The 13,157-nt window shown below is 37.4% G+C and overlaps 2 long non-coding RNA genes across 2 annotated transcripts; one reads left to right on the plus strand and one right to left on the minus strand.

Moving 5' to 3' along the window:
• Nucleotides 1-136: 136 nt before the first annotated feature.
• Nucleotides 137-937, minus strand: LOC139196416 (uncharacterized). Its single transcript, XR_011581311.1, has 2 exons — nucleotides 613-937; nucleotides 137-513 (listed from the first exon to the last, which is right to left on the minus strand). It is a non-coding gene; the product is annotated as an uncharacterized lncRNA (long non-coding RNA).
• Nucleotides 938-11,028: 10,091 nt separating this feature from the next.
• Nucleotides 11,029-12,249, plus strand: LOC139196417 (uncharacterized). Its single transcript, XR_011581312.1, has 3 exons — nucleotides 11,029-11,378; nucleotides 11,462-11,559; nucleotides 11,916-12,249. It is a non-coding gene; the product is annotated as an uncharacterized lncRNA (long non-coding RNA).
• The last annotated feature ends 908 nt before the right edge of the window (nucleotides 12,250-13,157 follow it).

Here is a 13,157-nt window from a genome sequence, read left to right on the forward strand (position 1 = left end):
TAAATTCATTTTCTGGGAAAAATCTCGAGTATATAGGTATATACGGAAAACCAAAAGCCCACTCATTGGTATGTCGAAGGGTCGTAGCCCCTGAGCCTCGATTGATGGCGCTCGTCCTCAGGATAGGTCTCACCTATATGCGAAATAACTAAATAAATGTTATTTAAAGCACATAACCAAAATTAGGTAATAACTTCTCATACAAAGCTCAAATGGGGTATTTGAATATACCACCATGATCTAGTCAACCTCAGGAACATCCCCATATTTTAAGAAAAAATTTCCGACATCTTACTTGCCGACCAAGGCACGACCAGACGTGCGCCCACGCGATGGGTCAACCCTGACGGAATCTTTAATCGCCGTTAGGGAATATTCCGCTAAAAATTGGAATATTCCGTTAAAACTAAACTAACGCTATTAGCTGCCGTTAGGAATATTCCGTGAATATCGACGAAATATTCTCCTTTCTTCTCTGGCAAATCGTCGGTCGCTGTCGCCCATCGCCAGAAACTGGAAATTCGAAAACCTTAATATCTTCTTCATTTTTCAACCAAATTTCACAAATTTTATACCAAAATGAAGCTTAAGACAAGTAGAACAAAACCTTACCTTTCAAAAGTCCTAAAACCAACAGAACTCGCCAGAAACTCCCTCGATAATCCGGCTAATGCAACTCGTCGAAATTCAACTTCCTGACGTCCAAATCACTTCATTTTTCTTCTCCGAGCTTCGTGAAGACGATCTAAAGCTTCCTATAACCTTAGAATCTTCAAAAAACTCCACATTTACATGTGCATGAACAGTACCTCGAATCGGAGGTTATGGTTTGTCGGGTTTTGAAGGTTTTGAGTTCAACCAATGGTATGGTTGGATTCTTGGGCTTGCTAGGAGTTCAAAGCGACCCTTCAAACCTTCCATCCATGCATGAAATGCTTGATCCAAGGTTTGTCCGTACACTGTACGGAAATTGCAGAAAATTTAAAAGGAAGGAGAGAGAGAGGTCTGAGTATGTGGTATGCACATGTGGTGTGTGTGTGTGGTCCTAGTTGGGTCACCAACCAGCACAAAAATTTAAGACCTTTAGTTCTAATTGGTCCCAAAATGTTAGGGACTTAACGAATTGGTCCAAATCCAAAATTTAAACCACACAACACCACAAACGCTCAAGGGCATATTTGACATTTCACGCCTAAAAATATAATATTTCGGGACGGGTTGTGAGAATCTACCCACCTTAATTTCTTCCTCTAAATTTACACAATCATCAAATCCACTTAAAATCATAAAATAAGCGTGGATACATCTCTCTCATTCGGTCCTCTGTCTCCCAAGTAGCTTCTTGCACAAAATGATTTCTCCACAAAACTTTTACCAAATGCACTATCTTATTCCTCAGCTCCTTATCTTTGAGTAGTGAGGTGAGGTGGCAACAAGAGAGTGGGTGAGTAAAAAGAGAGAGAAACTAAGGTTTCTGGAAGGAGGGGATATGGGACAAGGAATGAGTGGGGTGTGTGCCCCACGTGGCTCACAAAACAACACAAAATATCTCTAGACATGTTCGGTGTTTTGTAATATTTTAATTGTAACTCTGAATTCAATTTTGCTTGCGCCTACGTGTTCGTACCGTTGAGTACTTCGAGAATACGGTGAAATAATAGTCTACATCACGAAATGATAGTGAACGAAAGTCTACAATCTCGCCCCTATGGGCATTTTTGTCAATTCATTCTTTTAGAATTTATAAAATCATAAAATTAGGGACTGGTTGTCATACTTGATATGTAATTATACATAAAAATAATTTACCTACAATGTACGAAAATGTTATTTTATTCAAATTTTATATAATATGTATATGTTTTTTATATAATTGGAACAAATTAATTTGCCTACCTACTTTTTGAAATATTGTTCAATTCCAATGATTCAAAATATTGTATCCCAACAACAAAATATTGCATAAACTTAGGAATTGTATCATACTTTTTATGCTATCTTTTTTCCTAAAACAATCATATACACACATATACATACATATATATATATATATATATATATATATATATATTGTGTGTGTGTGTGTGTGTGTGTAATAAAAAAAGGTGCCTGATATATGTAATAATACATGAAAAATAATTTACCTAGCTACCATGTACAAAAATGTTATTTGATTCAAATAATATAATCTAGTAGTATAATATATTTTTTATATAATTTGAACAAATTAATCTACCTACCTACTAAATGAAATGTTCATTTCCAATGATGCAAAATGTTATTACCTGCCTACAAATTAATTTCCAATAATTTACCTACAAAAATTATACCATGGGTGTAATATAATACTAATACATGGAGAATAGTTTGCCTATAACAAGAAGAAATGTATTCATATTGAAAATATTATGTTACACTCATATTTATACAGCACTAAAACGTGCCTAATATATGTAAAAGTACATGGAAAAATAATTTACTTACAAGTTAGAGAGATGTTATTTGATTCAAAATATATAATAGGGACTTAATATAATTTTATTTTAATAATTGGAACAAATTGTGAATTTTTTTGTATGAAATGGATGCAATTAATGCAATACAACAATTTGTATATATAATTTCAGTTTTTATTTTTCTTTTAATTTGGCATAAATTTAGGGATTAGGGAAACTACATGGCATGTAAATAAATTGTATTGGTAAGTCAACAGTATTCTGATGTGGCTGCAAATTTTAAATTTGAGCTTTTATTAAACGTTTAAAGATAGATGGGTTTTATCTAGAAATCATGAGCTTTAAGGGCCAAAATCTAAAGCTTGTTGCCCACAAAACCTGTGGTACAATTACGGGTTTGATGCTTTCGGAGTATTTTTAATTTGGTACAAATGGAAGTTATAATGAATGACAGTAAACTAGTTTTTGGTATAAAATCGAATCAAAAAGATTAAGTACCATTGAAGGACAAATATTTGATGCTATCTGTGTATTTGAAATGGAAAATTTTATTTGAACCAACTAATACTCTCTTTACACCCAACTTTAAAATTTGGTCACATGCAATTTTTACTTTACCTTAAAAAAAGCTACAGTTTTAAAACTAAAAGTATAAATCACAGTAAACCCACCTGTCTAACAAAACTCAACCGATCGGCAACCACTCATGGTAGCAACCCGATCCAAACACAACCATCATCAATAGCCAGTCGTCGTCAACCTTGTTATCCTCTCTGTACACATTTCAACAGTCAAGCTTACTTTTAACGAAGAGTTGGCATAAGGATGAGTTGTCAAAAGGGCTAGTGGTTGTCTATATGGATTCAAAGGGGCATACCCTGGTTGTTGCATAGGTTTTGCACCAAATCTACTGCTGAATTGAACATTGAATCATATTATCCTTATTTGTTGTGTTGATCTTGTTATGAAAGATACAGAAACCTAATCTAGCAAAGAATCAACATGTTCCTATAATCTTGGAGTCCTTACAATCTAAGGATTAGCTTGTGCCACAAGTAATCATACTTTTAAGATGATGCAATATCTACTTCCTAGATATCCTATGGGATTCTTTCAGTTTAATACGATTCAACTATCCTAAAAGGTCTTCTCTTTGGCTGGTATAAATACACCCTTCTAGGGTTCATGTCTCATAACACAATTCTTGCATACTTAATCTCTTCCCTATTGCTTGAGTCTTAATATTGCTTACTACCTGGTGTGAAGTCTAGACTTATGTGTTTGGCTTTCCTTGTCAATTTTTTTTAATGGTACCATACATACTATAGTTAGATTTAAGGTACACTGTCATTGCAGGATCACACTACTTGGAATACTCACTTAAAGGTTCGACTTCTCTCCTCAAAGGTTTGTTCATGTATATGCATTTCATGCTTAAATTTCCAGTTCATTTTGTCTAGTTGTGTTGCCTCATCAGAATTACTTACTACTTTCATGCGAGCCGGCCTCACACTTTAAGACAGTCCACTTGGGCCAACTAACATCTTTTTCCCGAAAGTGAACTTTTCATCCTATATCTGCAAAGATTACTTTTTCTCTTGGCATGTGTCTTCTGGTTCCTTTGTCTGAAATATTCATGCGCATGCCCAATCTCAGCGAAGTCTAATGACTTCGCTCCCTCATTCCATAACAGAATGATGGTGGCATCATTGTTCCGTTTATCTAGCTTCAGACCAGAGGCTGTGGAGTCCATGACTAGACTTCTAAGATATTCGTATTCTGATAGACCTTACTTAGGCCCTGGAAAATCATGGTTCCACACCCATCATTTCAACTTCTTAAATAATAAATAATTTACTATCTAAGTAACATAATAGATTCTTCTGAATATATGAAAACGGTGCTAAAAACGTGATTCAGGATATCGAAAAACCTTAGGATACGTCTTAGGTTTCCATGTGTTGGCCAGTCGCCGTCATGCGCCAATGCTGGTGGTTGTCGCCAGCAGAAGAATATTCCTTCAAGGTTGATTGGAATCTTCTAGATTTCAGTCACCTATGAGAGTATTCTGTTGGCATCAAAAGGATTTTAACAAGGAAAATTACCTTGGGAATATTCCTGTTCAGGGACTGAACTGGGTTTAGTTTGTCAATTTGAACCGGTTCATTACTCAGGTTTGCCGAAAAGACTCACCGATTTTAGAAAAAATTCATCGATAAGTTGATAACTAAGATTCCAATTTTGTGATAAGTTGATATAAATCCAATTTTGTGAACCATTACTAAGATTTGTCCACTTAATTAAAATAGGTGCAATAACTAAGATTCCACGTAAGCTTATTTATAATTTGTACCATATTTATCCCTTAGGCTTATAAATTGTAATACATACACAAAATTTCTTACTTATGGGATTTTTTGTGGTTTAACTAATCCCTTAGTTGTAGGATTAGTTAGAGCAATATAATCACCTCAACCCCCAGTCCGTTTCATCCCTTGTTTTTTCCTTGTTCTAAACAATTCCATTGGTTAGATCATGGAATCAATCCTCCTCTTTCTTCTCTCTTCTTTCATGGATGATATTTTTGTGTTCCTCCCTCCAAATTCGTTCATGACCATTTCAGTTGTTACATAGCCTTCACAATTTTTTTTACATATTCATTTTGTAATATATTATCAATTGTAAGCAATAATACAGTATCATGCATTTATATTTGCTCTATTCTATTTTTGTGCTATAATAAGGGTAAAATGAAACTTAGTATTTGTTCCTTCTTTTTTTTGTTGAGTATTTTTCCTTTGATGGAGGTATATTGATATTTCTATTTCTAATGTTCCACCATGGAGGTTCCCAGCATTTTTCTTCCTATACAATAGGAAGCATTTGTCTTCCTATGCAATGGGTAGTTACTAAATTATATCGGTTCTGTAGGTAGATATCATTTTTCTTCATATATAGTAGGAAATTACTAGATAATATTTTAGTTTGAGTATTTAAATATTCAAAATTTAAAAACTGAACTTTCTCAAAAATTAAAAAAAAAAACGAAGAAATAATACAAAAATTAAAGAATTTAATTAAATATTTTTATCTGAAGGGGCAAAATTCGTATTAAAACATGTAATTAATTTGATAATTGGACTCAATCCCAAAAAGTAAATATATTTTGGACCTAGTTCCAAAAGCCCCATTAAAATCCAACTTCGTTTTTCTCCAAATCTAAACCAAAAATCACATTCAACACATAAAATTCGTACCTGAGATGACAATCAGCATATATGGAATCACCACTTAGTTATAAGCGGATGAAATGAAGTAATTAGCATATATGGAATCACCACTTGGTTATGATCTAACGAAGTAATTAAGTTTTTTTTTTTTTTTCGCAAAGAATGAAGTGATTGAGTTGAAAACTCTAAAATGTCTAATTGAAAATGTGATTTTTTAAGTCAAATTAAGCAACTCAACCACGTACCGTACCACTTGCATCAAATTGTACTTTACATAATTTAAAAATCGGTGCTCAAGGTAGAAACGCCCATACGAATGTACTTTGTTTAATGCGTACGTCTCCATTTTGCTCAAACAATTCTCTAGGTAACAATTGACTTCCCCATACCCTTCTAATACCAATGAAATAAGAAATTGCATGTGTTTTTTCTTTAAAAAAAATAAAAAATGAATCAGTGAATTCGTCACACTAGTCTACTTTTCCGATAAAAATATGGTAAGATTTACTTTCTATTAATTTGTTAGACAGCTTCATTATACATAAATCTGACCAAACAAGGTAACTATATCTGGGTTGATTTAATACAATATAGAATCTGGTCATGGTCCAATGTATGTTTTTTTTTTCTCTTAATTTTGGGATTGATTTAAGAAACCCTAAACCCTAATGTAAGGTATTTAAGAAACCTAATTAATGAGCCAAATATGAAGGAATAATTTTTACTTCAAAGTGTAAATAATATCGTTTATTAAAGAAAACTCTTAGCACTCATGGTGTGCAGAGCACTGATTTCATTGACAACGACCAACAAAGATTAAAATGAAAACTTGTTTCTATTTTTTATTTTAGAAAGGTAAGAAGAAAACAGGGTTTAGTTACTTCTCTCTCCCTCTCTATGCCAAGTCCTAAACCTCATATCGATCACCACCATCAGTGGCGGAGCCAAAATACTAGATTAGGAGGGGTCTTTAAGTCATATGAAAGATTGCAATATAACTAATGGGAGTAAATTAAAAGTTTTATTTATTTTTTTATTTTTTTATTTTTTTGTATTGGCATGGAAAATTTTAATCAAACAAGAATGGTAGAGCTTTAAATTTTGTATGAAAAACCTAGTATTGAAATGATTATATCATAAATCAAAATTTGTTTATGAGCTTTGATAAAAAAAGATTAACACATTAATTACATTCGAACAAAAATTTAAGGTCGTTACTAGACTATATAAGCCTTTGTTTTATATAAATGGCCAAAAAAGGGGTATGATTTTTATATGTTAAAACATAAGGCTTTTTAAAATAAAAAAATAATAAAAAATAAAAAAGAGCTTAGTTTAATATGGTAAAAAATAAGGCCATTTTATTCTTTCAATTTAGAAACATCTAAAAGATTGCGGCATACCAGCAAGTCTCGCACCATGGACGCTTGGAATTGCAAAATCCCACTTGTTGATGCACAAAATCAGCGAAGACTTTGGTACAACAGAAAGTGTCAGGTTTTGTGACCTTCGCTTGGTTGCTTCGGTCACTAGTGAGGATAAGTACGTAAATGAATAGAGACAGAGAAGCAAACACAGGATGTACGTGGTTCACCCAGATTGGCTACGTCCACGGAGTAGAGGAGTTCTTATTAGTAGTGAAGGGCTTATACAAGTACAAAGGATCAAGCTCTCAATTTAGTGAGTTCTTATGAATGATTTAACACAAATGGCATTAGGCAATATTGTGGGGGAATGACCCCTATTTATAGAAAAACTTGTAGCTTTGTCACATTGACATGTGTCATGTTATGATTGGTTCTTGATGTCGACACGTGCTGCGCTCTGATTGGCTTCTAATCTTGACACGTGTCGAGTAGTGATTGGCCTCCTGGTCGGAGGGGAACTCTTCTGGGTCCTTGACAGTATAGCGTTGGCCGGTGCTCGGTAGTTTCGGGATTGGTCAAGTATGGTACAAACAGTGCTCCCCTAAGTTCCCGAGTGAGGGAAACTCCTCGGTTGGGGACTTGCAAGATCCAATCCCTTGAGTAATCACGAAACTTCTAAGTACCGAAGTGTGGTCTCATCTTCATCTGCCCTTCTCTGGAAGTACCTTTCCTCCATCCGGGAATGGTGTACTTAGCTGATGTTGACGCACAAGGTAATGTATCAATTTCACTTAAAGCTTAGTTGTAGTTTCGGGCTTAGTCAAGTGTGATACAAACCCTATAGTAGGAGTCCCCCAAGTCGCCGAGCTAGGAGATCTGCCGAAAGAGGTGACAGACAAGGTAAGCAGTCAAACTTCCAAGTAAACAACCCAGGATCAGAGGTTTGACTTCGGCTTCCGGTTGATTGTTCTCCTTCTCCTTGTCTCTCATTCAACTGCCAGGATAAGGAGAAGCAAATGGATAAGAGATGATATGAGATACTTTTGCTTTTGAAGAAGTAACTTTCCACAGGCTTATTCTTGAACTGTGCTTGAGGGTTTTCTGGTGCCCTTCAAAGTATAAGGCCGACTCAAAAATTTGAGGGTCAAAACAAGTCCATCAAATCTAGAGTACGTTTGACCTTGATGATATGGGATACTTTTGCTGTTGACGGAATAATGAATGTGGTATGGAAAGGTGTCGTGCTGTAGTGATCTGTTTCAGCTCACCGTTGAACCTTCTGTTTCAATCTTTTGCATGGCAGAAGTGGTGTGCAACCTTTGCATTTAAATGGTCCTTCAGAACATTCCTTCATAGTGACTCATCCACGCTTGGCAGCTTCAGTGTAAAGAGCCAATATCTGATCAACTGTCATGAGGTATTTGCCGGTGGAATTCGTGACCTTGACAGCAGTTGAGGATGAGTACTCGAGAGCAATGCTAAGTAAGCAACCAGGCAAAGGCTCCAGGCAGTCAGTTCCAAATTGGAGGTTTGATTTCAGGTTCCGACTGACTGCTCTCTTTCTCCTTGTCCTGCAGGTGTGGACAAGGACAAAGACAAAGATAGGGAGAAAGCATGATATGGGATACTCTTGCTTTCGACCCTGATGATATGAGATACTCTTGTTCTTGGTGTGGCTTATTTGCTGAGGTATTATCGGGGGGAAATAAAGCTGAGTATTTCGAGAGGTTATGTTGAGGGTGCCTTTTCGAATGCGAGAAAGGGTTGAGCATTTTTGCAGGTTTGCCTGTCCGTTGAGGAGGGAGGTCAATGTATATAGGGATTTCCCAATAACAAGTAGTAATGATATTCCTTTACCCTTCTTGGTCACAGCAATGTAGTGGGAGCTGCCAGCTTCACGTGTTTTAATTTTGTCAGAGCACTTTGAAAAAGTGGTATGTGGTATCTGGAAAGCTGATGTTACGTGTGAAGATTACAGACAAGCTCTATCTAAGGAAATCTGGCTCTCGAAGTTCTGAGAGTTGTGCCTCTTCGGTTTTCGAACAAGCAATCCCGTCGAGGATCTGACTCTCGAGATTCGGAAAGCGGTGCTACTCCGGTTTTTGAGAAAGTAATTATGTTGGGAGTCTTTTCTCGAATGTGAGTAAAGGTTGGACGTTCTTGCCAACCTGTCTTGCCGCAAAACACGGAGGTCGACACACATAGGGACTTTCCAGTTGTCAAGCAGTGGTGCTGTTCCTTTACCCTTATGGGTAATAGTAGGGTAGCTGGAACTTCGAAATTCTCGTGCCTAAACTTTGTCAGAGATCTTTGACAAAGTTATATGTGGTACCCGAGGAGTTGATGGTGCATATGGAGAGCGGTGATTGAACAGTAAGATTCACGTGCTTTCTACTTCACTAGAAATCTTCGACAGAGTGCCCGTAATTTTCGCAAAGCTGATTGTGCATGTGACAGGTGCTGACGAGGCTGAAAAAGCAGGTGCTTCTTCGATTTCTGAGATCGGCCCTCGTGGTCTCTGAGCAGCCCAGCTTTTGAGAAAGCAAACGCCTCTTCGATTTCTGAGATCGACCCTCGTGGTCTCTGAGCAGCCCAGCTTTTGAGAAAGCAAACGCCTCTTCGATTTCTGAAGCTCCGTCGAGTGCAGATTTTTATAGAGGCTGGCATTAAGTTCCACAGCACACTTGAATCTCTACCAGTAGAAGCTCATTTCTTGCACTTCTAAGATCTTGATTTGTCTGACCTCTTCCTTCTTCAACACATTTGAAAATGTCTGGACCCTCCGACCGTCGTTTTGACTTGAACCTTGGAGAAGAGACAGCCACGCCTTCTCCAGACAACATATGGCGCCCATCCTTCATATCCCCTACTGGTCCTCTTACCGTTGGGGATTCTGTGATGAAGAATGATATGACCGCTGCAGTGGTGGCCAGGAACCTTGTCACTCCCAAAGATAACAGACTACTTTCCAAACGGTCTGATGAGTTGGCTGTTAAGGACTCTCTGGCTCTTAGTGTTCAGTGTGCAGGTTCTGTGTCTAATATGGCCCAACGCCTATTTGCTAGAACCCGCCAAGTTGAATCATTGGCTGCTGAAGTGATGAGTCTCAAACAGGAGATTAGAGGGCTCAAGCATGAGAATAAGCAGTTGCACCGGCTCGCCCATGACTATGCTACAAACATGAAGAGGAAGCTTGACCAGATGAAGGAATCTGATGGTAAGGTTTTACTTGATCATCAGCGGTTTGTGGGTTTGTTCCAAAGGCATTTATTGCCTTCGTCCTCTGGGGCTGTACCTGGTAATGAAGCTTCAAATGATGAACCTCCAATGCCTCCTCCTTCTGGGGTTTTGTCAAGTACTGAGGCTCCGGATAACCACCCTCCGGTGCTTTCTCTTTCTGGGGCTCTACCGACTGCTGAGACTTCCCCTAAGCAACCTTTGTGAAGGCTCCCTTTTGTTTGTTTATTTTGACTCATGTATATGTACATATTTGTGGCTTATCGAAAATATTAATAAATAAGCTTTGCTTCATTTCAACATATTGTGTTAAATACACCAAAGCCTTCTTCATAAAGTTCTTTGAATTTTTGCTTTTGTTGAAACCTGTATTGTTGAAGCTTTGTGAGTGAAGCATGTAGTTTGAGGTAATGTTCCCTTAATTTCCCGAGTGAGGAAAACTTCTTGGTTGGAGACTTGAAAAATCCAAGTCACTGAGTGGTTGTGAGACTGCCGAGTATCAAGGTGCAGTAGCATATGGTGGGAGTCCCCCAAGTCTTCAGGCGAAGAGAGTTGCCGAATGAGGTGTCTCGCGTGTTACTAATTTGTCAAAGTAACGAATCCTTGTTTCGATGTCACACATTCGTATATGCTTTATCTAAAAATATTTCCAACTTTTGTGTGTTTGATGCTGCATGCTATTGACTAGACAAGATCAAGTGCAATTAGTAGCTTTTCTCTCTTTTTCATCTTTTCTTTGGTGGAATTGCTTTTCGTTTCCACTAATCAGCCTGAGTGGATGCAAGATAACACCTTTCTCTATAGCTCAGATTGCAAAGTCGTCTTCATGAAAGTTTTTCCTTATCTTGTGAACTACAACATATCCAAATTTGAGATCCATCGGAGTAGTACAACTTCAGAAATTCAAGTATGATGAGTAACTGTTCATCAATGTTCTGTTAATCCGTCAGACTTGTTGTGAGCTTCGAAACTCCATTTTCTCTTGTTCAGATCAACATACTTTCTTCATCGAAGTTGTTCCTCAGCTTGTGAACTACAACATATCCAAATTTGAGATCCCTCGGAGCAGTATAACTCCAGAAATCCAGGTATGATGAATGACTGGTTATTATTTTTCTGTCAACCCGTCAGATTTGTTGTGAGCTTCGAAACTCCATTTTCTCTTGTTCAGATCGGTATGCTTTCTTCATTGAAGTTGTTCCTCAGCTCGTGAACTACAACATATCCAAATTTGAGATCCCTCGGAGCAGTATAACTCCAGAAATCCAGGTATGATGAATGACTGGTTATTATTTTTCTGTCAACCCGTCAGATTTGTTGTGAGCTTCGAAACTCCATTTTCTCTTGTTCAGATCGGTATGCTTTCTTCATTGAAGTTGTTCCTCAGCTCGTGAACTACAACATATCCAAATTTGAGATCCCTCGGAGCAGTATAACTCCAGAACTCCAGGTATGATGAATGACTGGTTATTATTTTTCTGTCAACCCGTCAGATTTGTTGTGAGCTTCGAAACTCCATTTTCTATTGTTCAGATCGGCATGCTTTCTTCATTGACGTTGTTCCTCATCGTCTCTTTCATAACATATCAAAAATTCAGAATGAACTAATGGTTAAATATTTCCAGATCTTCGAAACATCACAGCAGCTTCGAAATCTGCAAGAATCCGACTGTCATGTTTGGAGCTTCAACACTTTAATTTCCGTCGCTCAAACAGAAATGGTTCCTTCTTGAAAGTTGTTCATATGCTCAAGAACTATAGGGTGTCCAAAATTCAGCTCCATTGGAGAAGAGCAGAGGTTGAAGAAATTTGATAGATGAAAGGAGGCGGAAGAGGGAGAGAGAGAAAAAGTCTCTTGGGTTGGATTTCTATTTTGGGGCAGATTCCAATTTTTGTAGCACCTTCATTATTGATGAATTGCTTGTACTTTTGTCCATTATGAAACTTGGGACTTTGGCTTGTTGTTGGATCTATTATAATATGTTTGGGAACATATATAAGTGAATAAATAAGAAGGAAAATATTGGGCCCTTGTGGGTGTAAAACAAAAAATGTTTATGTTTACCCAAGTGTTTTTGTACAAGTTCAAGGGCATCTTGGGTTTTGTGAACAAAATTTGTTTATTTGGAGCAAGGTTTTGTGTTGAAGCTTTGTAGGTGAAGCTTTGGTGTTGAAGCTTTGTAGATGAAGCTTTCGAGGTGAAGCTTTGATGGTGAAGCTTTGTAGATGAAGCTTTCTGGGTGAAGCTTTGATGGTGAAGCTTTGTAGATGAAAGTATGTAGAGGGAGCTTTCTAGGTGAAGATTTTTTAGGTGAAGCTTTGTAGGTGAAGCTTTGGTGTTGAAGCTTTGTAGATGAAGCTTTCGAGGTGAAGCTTTGATGGTGAAGCTTTGTAGATGAAGCTTTCTGGGTGAAGCTTTGATGGTGAAGCTTTTTGGGTGAAGCTTTTTAGGTGAAGCTTTGTGGGTGAAGCTTTGGAGGTGAAGCTTTTCGGGTGAAGCTTTTTGGATGAAGCTGTTTTTTTTTTTTTTTTTTTTTTTTTTTTTGGCGCTTGACACGGTCTTCATTTGCTTGTTTTGTAGTGACTGTGGAAGACGGATTGCTTTCTGATTGAGAAGGGTTCCGGCATCGCTTGCTATGAATGTAAAAGAGTGAGGGCTGAGTTGGCTAAATTACCTCTTTATTGAATTCATTGCCAAATGGCCTTCATTACATAGGATGCCGAACGGCTATAGCTCAACACTTGTACATCGTGAGTCTATTTGTAGTAGTACTTCAAGTGATCAGCGTTCCATGGATGGCCAAGGGTCTTGCCATCGGAGCTTCTAAGTGTGTAAGAGCCAGGGCGACTGATGCCAATGACTTCAT

This window comes from Malus domestica, chromosome 05 (assembly GCF_042453785.1).
Source record: "Malus domestica chromosome 05, GDT2T_hap1".
Lineage (NCBI taxonomy): Eukaryota > Viridiplantae > Streptophyta > Magnoliopsida > Rosales > Rosaceae > Malus > Malus domestica.